Here is a 14860-nt window from a genome sequence, read left to right as displayed (position 1 = left end):
GGTGGGTAGATCTTGTGTCTTCCAATACTTTGCGATGAGTATTCTTGCTGCTGTTGTGGCATACATAAAAAAAGTTCTATCCTTCTTTGACACCAATTGGCCGACCATGCCCAGGAGAAAGGCCTCTGGTTTCTTCAGGAAGGTATATTTAAATACCTTTTTCATTTCATTATAGATCATCTCCCAGAAAGCCTTAATCCTTGGGCACGTCCACCAAAGGTGAAAGAATGTACCTTCAGTCTCTTTACATTTCCAACATTTATTAGCAGGCAAATGTGGAATAACGACTCTAGACAACGCGCTATGGGATTAAATTGGCCACAACTTTATTAAATTTCAAATGTGGGTAGACCTTGGCTCAGGCATTGGGCGTTCTCCCTCCCTAGTCCCCAGCCGGGGACCTAGGGAGCATCAGGGTTATCCAGTGTGTGTGGGGGGGATGGGCCGGCTCTGGAGAACATATGTTCAAGCAGAGATAGCCGCCCCCATTACGCCGCCGCAGGGGAGAGCAATGACGACCTTTCGGCGTACGGCCAAAGCCTCCCTTCAAAAACCCCTTTAACGGGGAACCCTGGTATCGCCGCCGCAAAGAGGAAGATGGACTAAAGGATTCCGCCCAAGGCCTGATACCGCCAAAGTTGTGACGTTTTGCTACGGGAAAGGCGAAACCTGCCAATGCAGGGAAATTCCTTTCCGGCCCTTTAACAGCGACCTTATCGTAGCAGCGCCCGCATACCTGTGGAGACAGGTTAACCTGCAAAACCTATGAAGAAAAGATAACCTGCAAAAGAAGGCATTAACTGAGGGTGGGTAGGGTGGGAGAAGCTCTGGAGCCAAGTGAGGATTAACAATTAAGATCCACCCTCTATTGTGTGGGCAGGTAATCCCTCCCCCTACCTGGCCTGGTTTCCCTGGCAACGCTTCCCCCCAGGTGGGATTGGACAACTCACTGGGGTAGGCGGGGACCTCCAGGTATCCCACCTGAGGGAAGGCAAAGCCTATGCTGATGGGGCCACTGCAGATCCAGGGCTGCACGCATCCCCGCAAAGGGCGCCCCCCGTTTTAAGTGGGGAGCGGTCATTGTGCTAGCAAATCAGGTTGGATGTTAAATAAGCGGGTCATGTAGAGGAGCTGACCTCTTCTACAAATCTCAAGCTCAGAACAAGACTGTCATGATGACACTACCAGAATTCTTGCCATTACTAGTGCCATAAATCATAGCAATGGTTGTGAGCTTGCAAAGTGTCCCCAGCCAAAGTTCTATGAACATTACAAGCTTGTGTTCTAAGCTACAGCAACAATAAACATCTTGTGACAAATTAAAGACAACCACATTTTATTATGCCCCAAGCAGATGGACTAGATATGTGCCCTCTCAAACTTTAATGTGCCACAAAAATAACACAAGTGATTAACACGACTGCCCCACTGGAATTATTTATAAGTATCACAACAATTATGGATATTAGTATTAGAGAATCTTTGCTTCCAACCCAAAAATACACAGTTGAAGGGAGATCCAAACAATTTAATGCTATTGCCACTCCTTCACCAGCAGGTGTCAAACCAGACACACAAACTATGCTACACAAAGATGGTAGTGCAATAGATTTTAATAGTATGTTAGAAATGTGGCTACTGCAGCAAGTGTTTTAGAAAAGTGTGTAATCTGTAGGTGGGTGGTGTTGGCATGCTAGACAATGAATTTCATGTATTCTTATATCTTTAGGAGTTGTCCAGAAGGCAGGCTTTTTTTTTAAAAGTACTTCATTACAGGGAGAAGTAGCAGTTTGTTATTCTTTCTGTGCAATTCCTCAAGGTAGAAGAGCCCCCTCTGACTTCTCCCTGGCATCCTCAGTGGTGGATCACCATAGAATCATTAAGTTGGAAAGCACCCCAGTGGTAATCTAGTTCAAACCCCTGCAATCAGTCATCTAAAAATCCCCTCAAAGACACAGACGGAGGACTGTAGGGTGGATGTAGGATGGAATATATACATTTCATCAGCAAGATCTGTCCAGTGTTGCTAGGGAGTTCTAAGAAAATAAAAACCAGCATAGTTTTGAAATTGGTGGTTAAAAAATTAGTGCAGTTTGTTGGTTTCTGCTTCCTTCACTGTGCAGCGAAAGTGCTTGTCACGAGACAGGTGTTTACATTCCACAGCCAATTGCTGTTGGAGTTTCTCACCGGAAAGGAGACTGGATGTGACGTACACTGGTTTCCTGTTTTTCACTGTTCTAGCAGGTGTTTCTCTCCGTGCTTCAGAGGAGAGAGGATGCTTTCTCTGCTCCGGCAGAGGCAAGATGTTTTTCTGTAATCTACCAGCTTTGAAGTGTAAATAAAGTAATATAGAGTATGTGGCACGTACTCCTCATCATTCCGCTGTGCACGGGACTCTGCAATTACAACACAGTTTTGAAATATTCATTCCACCATCTTTATTCAAAATGGTGTCACGAAAAACAGACAAAAACCTGTTCCTTGATCTCAGGGACCATTGTACAAAATTTGGTTACAATATCTTAAGAGGTATCAAAATGCATAGAAAACAGACAAAGAAACAAATAACTTTCCGAAATATATAGTAGATTTTATGTTGGTCATGTTTTGAGGCTGGGCAATTTCCATGAAAGTGGCAGGAGTGCTCTTATTCCTAGTGGCGAAATGTTAGTCATACATGGTTTCCTTATGAAGTTCTTAGCCCTACTTCTGAGAGTCTAGCTAAGAGGGAAATTATTTCATTTCATTTGTACTACAGTTAGAATTATAACTTCAGAAGAAATGCTATTTAGAAGAGGGGATTTTAAGGCAGTGTTAAGGGGAGGGAAGAAACTTCTCTGTATCAGGGTTTTATTTTTATAGGAACCCCTTTTAAGTGCCTGTATGAAAGTATCTGGCAGAAGGGCTATACAGTTACCCAGTGACCTATAATAATTGCTCCCTAGATAAATTGTTATTATTATTTACTAACTTTTTATACCGCTCTTCATCCAAGGATCACAGGGTGGTTTACAATATAAAAGAACAAATATTAATAACATTGTAACAAACCAAGACGTGGGTAGCGCTGTGGGTTAAATCACAGAGCCTAGGACTTGCCGATCAGAAGGTCGGTGGTTCGAATCCCCACGACGGGTTGAGCTCCCGTTCCTTGGTCCCTACTCCTGCCAACCTAGCAGTTTGAAAGCACATCAAAGTGCAAGTAGATAAATAGGTACTGCTCCGACAGGAAGGTAAACGGTGTTTCCGTGTGCTGCTCTGGTTCGCCAGAAGCGGCTTAGTCATGCTGGCCACATGACCCGGAAGCTGTACACCGGCTCCCTCGGCCAATAAAGCGAGATGAGAGCTGCAACCCCGAAGTCGGTCATGACTGGACCTAATGGTCAGGGGTCCCTTTACCTTTACCTTTTAACAAACCAAAACAATACCCCCCAAGTTTAAAAGGCCATCGTTTGTTTAATTAGCCAAAGGCCTAGGAGAATCAGACAGTTTTTGCCTGGTGCCTAAACAAATGTAATTAAGGCATCAAGTGAGCCTCCCTGAGGAGAGCACTCTACAACCAGGGAACCACCACAGAAAGGACCCATTCTTGTGCTGTCACCCTCTGGACCGCTCATGGAGGAGGCATACAAAAATTGGGCCTCAGATGATGACAGCAGGATCCTGGTCAGTTCACATGAGGAGAGGCAGTCCTGGAGGTATTTCAGCGGTTCGAATCCCCGCAACAGGGTGAGCTCCCGTTGCTCGGTCCCAGCTCCTGCCAATCTAGCAGTTCGAAAGCACACCAAAAAATGCAAGTAGATAAATAGGTACCACTCCAGTGGGAAGGTAAACAGTGTTTCTGTGTGCTGCTCTGGTTTTGCCAGAAGTGGCTTAGTCATGCTGGCCACATGACCCTGAAAAACTGTCTGCGGACAAACGCTGGCTCCCTTAGCCAGTAAAGCAAGATGAGGGAGAATGATTTTATATTTAATTGGCTAAAAGGGTTGTTGAATAATTGTTAAAAATAAAAGGATGCAAAAAGGGGAAGGTATGGGGAAGTCCGAGAAAAGAGGCTTATGGAAATAAGGTTAAGAAATTATGAATTTATGTGTTTGTTTCTATGTTGTTTTTGTTGTGTTTGTTAAAAATTGGAAAATTAATAAAAAAATTATTTAAAAAAAAATAAGGGCCACATTCAGCACCCAGGCCTAAGGTTTCCCACTCCTGGCCTGTGTCATCAATGCATTCATCTGGCCTTGGCATATTTTCTTGGCTTGTTTTCTGGCAGTTCCCTGGTTTAGCTAGTACTAGCGAATTCTGGCTTAATACAAGTGAAACTCAGCTCCAAAGTGGCAAGGGGGGAAGATGAGGGGAGGTGCGAGGGAAGAGCACTTTGACCTGGTGTTCATGTTTAATTGACAATGAAATGCTGTTTAAAATGAAAGTTTAAAATGGGGAAATGGCTAAATGTGTATTGCTTTTTTTTTTTTAAAAAAAAAAAACAAGTATACTGCATAAAAATCTCTGCCGAAATTCCAGGTCAGGACAGTGCTTGAAATGAACTTTTTGGGTTTAGCTTTAAAATATCTGTACTACAGCTGAAAGCAGTTCCCATAATTGCTGAGTGAACTGAATATGAATTAAGTTTGTTTGTGGTGGAACTTGGAATGATTTCTGATCAAGTTCATCCCTTTGCATGTGAATTGCTCTGAGATTTAAGCTTAAAGGTTGTAATTGTTGAAGAAAATGAACATTTCACATCTCACAAAAAAAAAAGTAAAGCAAGATGAGCGCCGCAACCCCAGAGTCGTTCGTGACTGGACTTAACTGTTAGGGGTCCCTTTACCTTTACCTCTTAAGTCAAACCCAGCACTTTGAACTGGACCCAGAAACTGACTAGCAGTTTCCATTACAGAGTGGATTTCTATAGATCACAGCCATATTTATTAACCATATTTATTATAGCTTATGAATGCAATCATTGATCTTTAGAGTGCATACTTCCTCATTCTCTGGAAATGGGCCCCATTCTTTCTTAACATAATCTGTAAAATCTATGGAGTCGCCCAACTCTAAATCACCTTTGAACAAACAGCTATGTAATTCAAGAAAAGTTGATCCAACTTTTTAATGTGTTTTCTGTTCCCTGTTTCCATGTATCAGCCTGTTCAGGATCCCTACATTTAGTTGACTATCCTTGTAAGTGAATGGCAAGGCTGAGTCAGAGTCTACGTACTGAACTTATTATTTGGAGTCACCTCCATATGTCTCAAAGGATACCACAATGAATATCAAATTATTTCTTCACTGTATTGGGCTATAACAATTTCTTTGATATCAATTAATTTATTTGATATCATTAATTAATGCTGCAAGTTTGGGCAATAGCAGGGTTAAGACATTACGTGGATGTGCTTCCACCTGGCAACTGTAGCACAAACTCTGGACCTGCGAATAGGGCCGAATTTAGGTTTCACAAGGCCCTAAGCTACTGAAGGTAATGAGGTCCTATATATGTCCAGCTGTCCTTCGTCAACAACAAATTGTCACTATTTTTTGTGTTGAATATATGCTATATGGTAATTTATGGACCTAACAGGTATCTAAAGCCATTTGCACATAACAAAATATGGATTTTTATCAAATTAATGAACTGAAATACAATTAAGAAGTATCCAGTTTTTTCCCCCTTTGAATTTTTTTTGGGGCCCCAAAAGAGTGGGGCCCTAAGCTATAGCTTGTTTAGCTTATATGTAAATCCGGCACTGCCTGCGAATGTTGGACTCCTGCAAGACAATTCTATTCATGCTTCCTCCAAAGTAAGTCCAGATGTGTCCAGTGCCTCTCACACTGGGCCAGCCCTACCATTAGACAGGGTGAAATAGCCACCTCAGGCAGCAGAATCATAGAATTGTAGAGTTGGAAGGAACCCCAAGGGTTATCTAGTGCAACACCCTGCAATGCAGTAATCTCAGCTGAAGCATCCATGACAGATGGCCATTCAACCTCTGCTTAAAAACTTCCAAAGAAGGAGAGTCCACAAGCTCCTGAGAGACTCTGTGGCAGGGGTGCTAGGCTGCAGCAGTGAGGTGTTGAAGAGCAGAACTGAATGTGTTAGAGGCCAAGGCCTACACCCTTTAAATAGTCTATTGCTCTCAGGCATGGTGGAGTGAGGTGACCCATTATCGGTGCTGATTCAAGATTCCACTACAGTAGTTGGCTTCAGTACATGGGATGGGTAGGAGGCACCATCTTGTGATTCACTTCAGGCAGTAAAATTTATTGGGCTTGCCCTGACCACACATCAATAGGAGGTATAGAATTCTTCCACTGGCAGCCACTATAGTCCTCCCCTGTCTGCCATGTTGCTTCAGTGCTGCCCCACTGCCACTCCTCTTACACAATTCACTGAGGCCAGAACATTCATTTCAAGGTGAGCTTCCTATGGCTTCCATTCATTAATATATTCAGAGATGTATGGTGTCTCCTTGACATGACCTTACACAAAAAGCAGGAGGAAAATGTGCGGTGGCCTGAAGAATAGTTCTAGTGTTAGCATTATTTCAATTTCTATTCTGCCTTTCCCCCCAAAGGAGCCTAGGGTGGCGAACAACAAAGCAGAAAAACAATACCATTAAAAACAAAATAAAGGCATATTTAAAACACCTAAGAGCATCTAAAGAAAAGAAAAATCACTCACTCACCCTCCCAGCTCATAACTTCATGTTTCCAGGAACAGTATCTTTCAGTCATCAAATTCCTGGATGAACAGGAATGCTTTTAAATTCCTCCTGAATGTTAACAATGAGGAAGCCAAGACGTATTGCACCAGGGAGGCATTCTACAAACGGGCAAAGACTGTCAAGAAGGCCCTGTCATGGAACCAGGTGTGCCGACTCAGGAGGGAAATGGGGGGTGGGTGGGGCCTGATATCATGCATGATACTGTGTTGTTGCATGCTGTGTCTGGGTGTTGCATGCAATGTCACAGCACCCTGCATGACAGCTGGAAGTCGGACGTGGCGCTGGTGCACATGACATCCAAACATCACCCAACAGCTTGGCCTCCATGACTGTTGGCTCCTCCTCCTGTTCCTACCAGGAGCTGGGAACTGCTTCCCCTCCACAGCTGGAGGAGGAGGAGGAGCTGCAGTGTTGCTTCTGGGCATCGTGTACACCATTGTGACACCCAGGTAAACATTGCAGTGGTTCAGCCCCCTGCTAAAAAATATTGGAGGGGCTCAAAGGGGTCAGTCCCTAGGAGTCAGTGCCCCTGATCAGAGCAGCACCATCCAAGCAGTACTCAGCCCCAGCCCTAGCCCCAGCAAAGTCTCCCATGCTGGTCACAGGACCCAAGAAGGTTGATACTGGGGAGGAACTCTTCTAGATATCTGGGTCCCAAGCCATTTAGGGCTTTATATGCTAGCACTAACACCTTGGATTGAGTCTGTCAGCTCACCCACCCTCCAGCTCCAAGCATGGTTAGCAAAATACTGCTGGAAATAATGCACTGGTGCACTTTTACATGGCATATGCAATGATGTAGGAAGGCTATTCAATAAGTGAACACAGGAATCCAGAAAATTGTGGACTGCACCAGCCAACTTGGGAGGCACATTCTGACCCTCTCTTGAAGACTCTGTACAAATCATAGGTGGTGAAGGAATGCCCTCCTACTGGTGCTGAAGAGCTTAAAAATGTTGTAGAGCCTTTACTCTCCCAGCGTGCTTTCGGAGGAGAAGGAATCCGTCTTCAATTTATTCTTTATCATCCACAGCACAAACTGCTGGAGCCAGAGCAGATAGATACAAAGCAAGGCCATAAATCAATCATTTCCATTAGGAAAACACAATAATGATTTTTGTGGATCTTATCATTCTTGTATCACACTGCCGCCTCAATCACCTACAGATCTCCTGAAACATACTTTAAAAGTTGGTTTTTGCATTCCTTTCCTCTTCCCATGCCTGGTTTATGAGCATTGAGTGACATTTTTTAAACATTTCCGTCCATTAGGGTTGGAATGCAGAATGGTTTAAAGTCGCATAAAACTATTTTAAGCCCAGAGAAGGCAAACATCACATTGCCTTTGAACAATGTGGTGGTGCACCTGTAGGCTGTTAAACATTTTGTTTCATTCCTTCACCTCTGGCCACTATTGCCATGTTGAGGGCTGACCCTTTTACAAAGTGAGGGCTGCAACAAAACATTGCAGTGTGACTCATGTTCAGATTTCCAATCATTCCATTCAATTCTCCCTCCCCCCAGTCAGAGCTGGTTTAACCACTAAGAGAATTGGTGGAGCCTAAGGCAGCAACATTTTAGGGGTGGAAAATTAGAACGGCAGTTCTATGCTCCTGTTGGTTCCTCTGTCAACTCATGGAGAGGGAAAAGATTTTACAACCTGAGTCTTTTTATTTTAAAGTAAATACAGTGGTACCTCAGGTTAAGCACTTAATTCGTTCCAGAGGTCCGTTCTTAACCTGAAACTGTTCTTAACCTGAAGCACCACTTTAGCTAATAAGCACTATTTCTGGGTTAGCAGAGTCTGTAACCTGAAGCGTATGTAACTTGAAGCGTATGTAACCCGAGGTACCACTGTACCTAATTTAATTTGACTGCTGCCACTGAAAGTCAAAAAACAATGGGGACATAGAGAAGGATCAAACTTGAAGTGAACTGTCATTGTGATTTAAGGACTCCAGACAGGTTTTACTTTTGCATCTTCACTTTTAAGCAAAACCATTTTTAAAAAGATTTTTTTTAACAGGTGGGATGCAGTCTGGTAAACAACAGCTGGAAGCCATTTTGCAATCCACACTGAATATTTGGTGCTTAAAACTGGTAAGGGGCAGAGGTGGACATTTCTAAAAAGGTTTCTTTTTGAAGATTGTTCTTCTCATTTCTTTTTGTGCCTCTCCTCTCCCAACAATTGCAGTATGAAGTTTGCCTCTATTTCAGAACTGAGCCTAAGTTTCTTTGTTTTCAGGCAGTTGCCTAGTCCTTCTATGGCCTCATGGCAGTTAAAAACATTAGCCTAAGGCCAGTTTTGTGCTTTGAGCATTCACTGGTGCCAACCAGCTGCTTTGTTCATTGGGATGTTTGCTTTGGCCATTGACCCTGCTGCCGTCTGAGGTCTTCAGACTGTCCTGGGCTTCGCTCTGTTCAACAGTGCTTGGGCCTCATGGTGTGCTCTTGATGGAAAAGAATTCACGTAGACACGAAGGTCAAGAAGAGAGCGTGAGAGGATGAGTGTTTGCGCTCAGCTCCCACATCCTAAACAATTTCTTTCACCAGAGTAACGCAAGAAAAACCCCTTCCAGCCAACTGGCAGGAGCTGGCCAAAGGAAGGTTGAGCCGTGGTTATCTCCAGAGGCAACCCCAAGTGACAAGGCTGCCTCAAGGCAGAACTTGAGGAAGTGCCAGCCTTTGCCTTACTGGTGTTCGAAGAACAAATATTTGCTTGATAATACGTCACATGTCCCTGATCATTTGCTATCATATTCTGAGAAGCTGTTATCGTGATGCTTACGCATATTGCACGGGGACACAAGTTAAGGTTCCCACGGCAACCTTGGCTGCAAACTACCCACCATTTGCTGCCTATTAAGCCTCCAGCCTAATCTTTCGTTAACCCAACATTATACATTTAGCATCATTTACATGTAAATGCAAAGAAGAGATAAAGTTTGTATTTGGGGCAAGGATCTGCAGTTTCGTGTGCTATCTACCTTGAGAAGTTTGTTCAGCTGTGGAAGCTGCTGTGTGGTATGATGATATAAATCAGATTGAGATCTATCAACTTGAATTAAAAAAACCCCAAGAACATATAAATACCCTGAAGGTAAAAGAGGCTTGGTCAAATGAATGTTGCAAACTGGCTCAGCAGTGAGTTGATTGAAAGGAAATATGGAACCATTTGGTTCCACATCAGATAGCAAAATTAAAGTTAAAACCTTAAAATTAAACTATCACAGATATTAACCCAAGCAACAGCAAGGATAATCTTGCTGATAAAGTCCAGAAACTGAGTCCATTGGGGCTTATTCCCAGGTAAGTGGGCATATCAGGAGTGGCTAACCCTTTTCTGTCTGAGGAAGGTCAGCTGTCTGATGCCAGCATTGAGTGTGGCCAAAATGGCTATTGCACCCTCACGTACAAACACACATACATACATACATACATACATACATACATAGCACACAATCTCCACACATACACACACAAGAAGCACACTCACACTTAAGGGAAATCCAGGTGTTTACATGAACTCACAAGCATCTAACTGTGCAGGGAGCAGAGTCATGCACACAGACCCCATACCAACATCACCACACACAGAGTGCCATCTGCTCAGCCCCGCAACCTCTCCATGTTGTGTGGAAAAGCCCTGCATAGGGATTCTTCTCACATTCCTCTGAGTAGAACTCTCCATATGGTCACAGACAAAGATGAAGCAGGGGCCCTGATCCCATGAAGGGTTTGGCTTGCATCCAGGCAAACACAAGCGGAAGAAGTCCTATGCAAGATGGGGAAGCTTGGGGACTGAGAGCTTGTCCACATTTCTGTTTGCCCCACTGCTTTCCCCTCTACTGCTGAATCAGAGCCAATGTCAACTGGGTTTTCCATGGACCGCTGTTTCCTGTGATTCAGTGGTAAAGAGTGAGTTTTCCTGGGGAAAGTGGTGGGGCAAATGGAAAACATCTTGAGCCCATGCCTAGAAATCACAGGACAAGCAGAAGGCCTCTCACACCCATGCCTTCTGGGCACAGGACAGGCAGAAGTTTGGACGAGCCCTGAGTAGAGGGGAATCACTCACATTGAAGTGCAGCCTGCAAACACATCCCTTCTTCCTTCCCTACAAAGGGGTTTATTTTGGAGGTTTGAGCCTCAGTACCCCTAGGCAGGGCTGGGAGTGATCTTGACTAAAACTCTGAAGAGCTGCTGCTAGTCAATGTAGGCAATAGTCATCTGATCCAGTATAAGGCAGCTTCTTATGTCAGGTCCTCAACACACCCACAATGAGAACACAAAAACAAATACAGGACACGTACAGAGACATTCAGACAGACACGCAGGGACACACATATTCTTATACTACACAATATATAAGATTGCACTCTTAAGGGCAGCATCAATTAGCTACTCTGAAAATTGTTTTAAATGGTGGTATATAGAGAGTGCCGGATTTATGTATAAGCTAAACAAGCTACAGATGACACCCAGCTCTACCTCTCCTTTAAATCAGAACCAGTGAAGGCGGTGAATGTCCTGTGTGAGTGCCTGGAGGCGGTTGGAGGATGGATGGCGGCTAACAGACTGAGGTTGAATCCTGACAAGACAGAAGTACTGTTTTGGGGGGACAGAGGGGGGGAGGGTGTGGGGGATTCCCTGGTCCTGAATGGGGTAATTGTGCCCCTGAAGGACCAGGTGCGCAGTCTGGGAGTCATTTTGGACTCACAGCTGTCCATGGAGGTGCAGGTTAATTCTGTGTCTAGGGCGGCTGTCTACCAGCTCCACCTGGTATGGAGGCTAAGACCCTACCTGCCCGCAGACTGTCTCGCCAGAGTGATGCATGCTCTAGTTATCTCCTGCTTGGACTACTGCAATGCGCTCTACGTAGGGCTACCTTTGAAGGTGACCCGGAAACTGCAGTTAATACAGAATGTGGCAGCTAGACTGGTGACTGGGAGTAGCCGCCAGGACCACATAACACTGGTCATGAGAGATCTGCATTGGCTACCAGCACGTTTCCGAGCACAATTCAAAGTGTTGGTGCTGACCTTTAAAACCCTAAACGGCCTCGGTCCTGTATACCTGAAGGAGCGTCTCCACCCCATCGGCCCCCTTCTGGCGGTTCCCTCATTGCGAGAAGTGAGGTTACAGGGAACCAGACAGAGGGCCTTCTCGGTAGTGGCGCCCACCCTGTGGAACACCCTCCCTTCAGATGTGAAGGAAATAAGCAGCTATCCTATCTTTAAAAAACATCTGAAGGCATGTTTAGGGAAGTTTTTAATATTTAATGCTGTACTGTTTTTAACATTTGATTGGGAGCTGCCCAGAGTGGCTGGGGAAACTCAGCCAGATGGGCGGGGTATAAATAGTAAACTATTATTATTATTATTATTATTATTATTATTATTATTATTATTGCTGGATGTACATTTCCAAAATATAAGATAAAAACCAAATAAAATGGCTTTAGATACCTATTAACTCCATAAATTACCATATAGCATATATTCAACACAATTTGTTGTTGACAACGGACAGTTGGACATATAAAGGGCTCCATTACCTTCAGTAGCTTAGGGCCTCATCAAACCTAAATCCGGCCCTGGATATAGACCACAACACACATCAAAGCTATATTATAGTTACTTGAAATAACACATAAGTTCATAAAGAGTTTTGTTTTGTTGACACAAACATGTTTTTGCTGTTTCTTTCTTTTTGCCAGGGGAGAACATAATCTTTTGTGTATTATGACCACTGTTACATAAAAAACAGATCAAGGCAGGCAAAGCATCCCTGTTAGTTCAAAGAACATGTTCTCATATCAAGACCAAGGAAGGGCTGGCCCTGGAGCCCAAAACTCTGTCTAGCACATACGTTGAGAAAACATTGTTCCTCGGCTTTGATTTACCTGCCTGCAGTACATCTGTCAGTTTCCCACCTGAATCCTTTTGGCAAATAGCTCCACCTCTTTGGTATACAGGATGCAAAAGACCTGGAGATTTTTGATTAATGGATCTTGAGATGCTTTCCCAGCAGCTCTGCTCTCATAGCAGGAAGTGTAGTTTTGTTTCTGGTTCCTGCACTAAAGTAACATTTCAGTTCTAAAAATGGTCTGACTGAAAGCTAAAATAGTCAAAGTAATCTATTTCAGGTGTGTATCCCTCTCACATGTATTTCACATACAAATCTGTTCCCTTCCATTTCCCCAATATTCTGTGATTCTTGAAAAAACGAAAAAATAAAGCTGCATATAGTTTTTGGCTAATCTTCTCTCTGATATCTAGTGCTGTGCTGTTGTTTTTTATGTGCACATACAGATTCACCATCTCACTAAGAACAAGGTTCTCTGTGAAAGACATTGGAGCCCCCTTCAGGTCAATAGTTGACACAACCCTTTGGGTACCCTCCAAAACTGATACAAAATAAGCATCCTCCATTTTCTCAGTCAATTAATAAAACTGAATGGTTTTTGTGGTTATGGTTACAGACTCTTAAGGGAATCCAGTCAAATTATCTGTGTATTCAGAAGGATCTTGAATGTAGCAAAAGGGTGTTGTCTTATCAACACAGCTTGTTTTGGAGAGAATACAGAACTATTATTTATTTAACCATGCAATGTATGTTTAATAAAATGGCTCAGTGAGTTTTGTTGTCTTTTGGCGTGAATAGCTTACAGAGTTTATGCTTTCTCAAACTTGCTTATGGCATTCCCCCAAAGCTTTGCTCTGCCATTTCTGCAAATAGAAACAATCTTGCATCAACCAGAGTGCCAGCCTGAGAACTGGCAATGGGTGAACTTTGCTAAGCTCAATTTAGAATCAACTCACCCCAAACCAGCCAATTCAGGCTTACAGAATCCAAACCGAAATGCCTACGTTTAAATAAATAAACAGATAAAATTACTTTTGAGGAGGCTGAGAAGTTGCAGTGCTGCTTCTGCTTGTTCAACTGTTTAACAGTTTTTACACAGTGGCAGCAACAGAATGGCATTAGGAAAATTAACAAATGCCCAGGGAAAGGGAAATATCTTCATCTGAAACAAAAAAATATCAGTGTCAGTGCTTGGAAGTTCCCAGGAATGGTGTGTTGTGTGTGTGTGTGTGTGTGTGTGTGTGTGTGTGTGAGAGAGAGAGAGAGAGAGAGAGACTTCCCACAATAAACTCATTGACAAGCAGCAAAGAGAATAATATAATATTAACCTGAACTGTTCAGAGGGAGATTCAATTTGATTCAGATTTAAAGTCGAACCTACCTAATTCACAACATGCAAACCTAAACACAGCCAGTTTTGGAAATTAACACATCTCTCAATTTTGCAATGTAATACTCCAGCCAAATAATTTGTATAAAAATGCACATACTAGAGCAAACATGTATCTGAAGTAGTGTGCATGCACACGAAAGTTTATACCAGAACAAACTTAGTTGGTCTATAAGGTGCTACTAGACAAATTTTTATTTATTTAATTTTTATTTCAACTGCGTCAGACCAACACGGCTACCTACCTGAATCTAGAGTAAACATGAATATGCATTATGTAGAGGGACACTGCTTTGCAAAAAAGGCGAATATTTGGCAAAGTTGAATACTAACATGTATTAGGAAAAATTCACTGATGAATTTTCCTGAGAACTTTTTTTTAAAAAAATTGCAGCCTGGTGTGAAAATGTGGAGAACTGAAAAGACTGGGAAAACATGCAACTGTCAGAAACTAAAACTGACAGATTCACCCCATCCTACCTGAACACCACCAGAATGCAAACTAGAGTTGAGCAAATGATCACATGCCACTAAGAAGCAGCATTATACTAAATCCAATTGAAGCAAAAGCAGTAACATGATCTAAGGGACCCATTCTACAGGAAGGAACAGAGTGGGACTCACATAGGATTGACTTGTCAATGTGTCAATCTCCTGCTTATGCTTTATAGACGTATTGTTATACGTTTGTGGGGTGCAAGACTCCCCTAAATTCCTGGAAACAGGAAAGGGCTAGAATTTAAGAATCTCCCACATTTCTGGATCTAGCAAGGGTCAGAAATAACACCGGCCAACTTGATAATGGCCACTAAGATGGGCCATTAGAAGAGAACAAAAACCGGGAGATAAGCCATTGGGCTATGATACAAGCTGAAGAGGA

Source organism: Podarcis cretensis (assembly GCF_951804945.1).
Source record: "Podarcis cretensis genome assembly, chromosome: 1".
NCBI lineage: Eukaryota > Metazoa > Chordata > Lepidosauria > Squamata > Lacertidae > Podarcis > Podarcis cretensis.
The sequence above is the reverse complement of the archived record's forward strand: the minus strand, read 5'-3'. Positions refer to the sequence as shown.